This window comes from Suricata suricatta, chromosome 8 (genome assembly GCF_006229205.1).
Source record: "Suricata suricatta isolate VVHF042 chromosome 8, meerkat_22Aug2017_6uvM2_HiC, whole genome shotgun sequence".
NCBI lineage: Eukaryota > Metazoa > Chordata > Mammalia > Carnivora > Herpestidae > Suricata > Suricata suricatta.
This window is the reverse complement of record NC_043707.1, coordinates 61,311,717-61,314,547: the sequence shown is the minus strand read 5'-3', so window position 1 is coordinate 61,314,547 and position 2,831 is coordinate 61,311,717. Positions and strand designations below refer to the sequence as shown.

Here is a 2,831-nt window from a genome sequence, read left to right as displayed (position 1 = left end):
GACATCTAATCACCATCATCTCAATTTACTTAAGGTTTGGAGTTAACATACCAGGAGAAGCAAACTGAGATCAGAAGCTACTGCCTACACCAGTGCTTTGCTCATAAAACAAGAGTGTCAATCTGGGAGAAACAAACCACTAAACCACCCCTAGCTCTGTAGCTGTGGCTCAGAGATTTTTCTCAGGGAAAGAGGCAAGCCTTAAGAACAGGCAGCTCCCCCTAAAACAACTTTATTAGAATTAGTATGTGGGGAAGTTCAAGCCTATTGGTATTCTCAAAACAATAAATAGTTTGATGGCAAATGGTTAAGAGGAGGGTGATAGCTTCATGAGAGCACTAAACTAAATCATAAGGCAGGTAGTTCACCAGAGAGATCCAGGGAAAGAAATAGCTAAGATCAGCTCCCCTAGGGTTATAAGAAATCTCAGACTCACTTGAAAAACTATTCCTGCAAGGGGCTCAAATTTAATTGACTCATACTGTGGAGTAATTTATATTCCAGGACATTGTCAAAAACAATAAAGCAATCAGCTAGCAGTCAGTGGAAACCAAGAGTTGGGTGTAATGCCAACAGAGGTGGGCAGTTTAAAATACTTTATGAAGTAGTTCTCTAACCATAATGGAGTTTTTATGAATAAGAGAAAAAAATTGGGGAAATTCACAAATAACATAGATGAACATAAATAAATATTATGCTGAGAGAAGCCAGTTAAAAACTATCACATATCCTATAATTTCATTTATATAAAATATCCAGAATAGGCAAATATATAGAGACAGAAAGTAGGCTGTGTTTACTTGGGGTTGGAGGATTAAGGAGAAAAGGAGTGACTGCCAAAGGGTACGTGGTTTCTTTCTGGGCTGATGAAATTGGCGAGGTTGATAGCAACACAACTCTATCAATACACTAACAGCTTTTAAGTTCTATATTTGTATGAGTGAATTGTGTGGTATGTAAATTATGTCTCAATAAAGTTGTTACCAAATAAATAAGTAAATAAACAAATAAACACTAAATTCTACATTTGGCAGGTTTCACTGTGTACTATATTCACTCTATTAAACATCACTGTTTGATTTACTTTATTAGCCCAATATAAATGAAAATTACTTTTAGTAATTCCCATACATGAAGAACATGAGAGTTCTTCAAAATTTACCAATTTAGATGTCTATGTCTTCTGGACAACAAACATTAAATAGAGCTATGAGTTTAAATGGTTTATTCCTTATGATAAAATAATGCCAAACCAACATATTAATAAGAGCCAACATTTAAAATATATATATAATCCCATTTTTAAACAAAAAAATTGAAAATACTCTTATTATAAAATAAATGTGTTTTTTTGTGTAGTTATTCAAGCTTGAACCATTACTAATCTCATGCATTAATTCAAACTGATAAAGAAGATGACGTTTTAAAGGTAGTTATTGTGACCAACACTTAAAGGAAAAACAAAAACCCGAGAAACAGGCAAGATGGTTCCATTTATTTTAGTTTGTACTTCACAATCCATATTGTGATAAATGATTATGTTTATTTATGTCAGCATAGTAATGTAATTTTTAAGAATAAACATTCAGATGTAATTTATTGGCTGCTTACCACAGTAACTTTTCTTTTATATAACATACGTAGAAAGTATAACATAACATGAAATATTGGGTTAACCTTTTACGAAAACGCAGTGAGTTGAATTCAGTGGATCTTGGATAAAAATAAATTGGATTGTGGGGAATGGCTACCAAGAATTTGACTTAATGTCCCAAATGAAAAGTGATATAATATAAAAATTCAAAATATAAGTGGTTGAGGGCTGTTAAAAACAATTTTCCAAAGCAAGACATTTTAAAACTAAAAGTTAATATCTTCAACAACTGAATAGCTGGCAGAATCATCCAAGAGAGTTTTAAATTGCATTCTTCCTATGAAATGACCAAAGACCAACCCTAACAAGTTCACAGGGCCCATCTCCCCATGAATTCAGAATTTTAAGAGGCCTATTAAGTCTTTCAGATATAAGGTATATTACTTATGAGGGATTTTCTCCCACACAAAGGATCTGACCTTTGGTTGTTCCAATCATTTTAAGTGACACAATAAAATTGTACTAATGATTCTAGAGGGAAAACACACACACAGAAAAGAAACAAAAAGTAAACAAAAATAAAAAAACAGAATTTAGGAAAATTTCACTGTTCTATTTCTTTTAGTTTAAGAAATGAGAGAATATGATCCAAAGACAGGTTTACATGGGAGATCAAATCAGGGTTATGTGTTGTCCCTGTGTTGTCTATCAACTCTATCTGGGAAGTGTTGCATACAAACCAGAATTGCTCATCTGAAGTGAGTTTTCTTTACTCCTATAGAGGGCACAAAGAGCAGCCCATATTGACTGTAATCACAGGCCCTTACTTCACAAATAAAAGGATTAAGTCTTAGCTTAAAGATACTAGAACAGCAGTATTATATGAGCTTGAACTACAACTGCAGGAAGCCACTTGGCCAACACGTCCTCTTTCTAAAAATATGGCTTTGTTTTATATCGCAGTATCAGTTATCTAAACATAATGCATCATTAAGCTTCCCTCACACTTTGCATTTTAAATTATAAACAAATGTTTCCTCTTCAATCCTGGTCATTACTATAATTCTGAGCCATTAACATGTTACACACATACTGACATTTCAGATTTATAGGCTGAACTTGGTAAATTAGATTTTACATAATTGAAACTATGTTTAAAGTTTGTCTTTGATGGCTTTTCCTGAGTCTTCTGTAAGTTGTCTCCTACTACCCACTGCATCAGATAAAAATAAAAAAA

General features: G+C 33.1%; 1 protein-coding gene across 1 annotated transcript in view; it reads right to left on the bottom strand.

Moving 5' to 3' along the window:
* DPYD (dihydropyrimidine dehydrogenase) overlaps positions 1-2,831 on the bottom strand; it is an 806,753-nt gene that overhangs the window by 770,289 nt on the left and 33,633 nt on the right. The gene's annotated exons all lie outside the window — the stretch shown is intronic.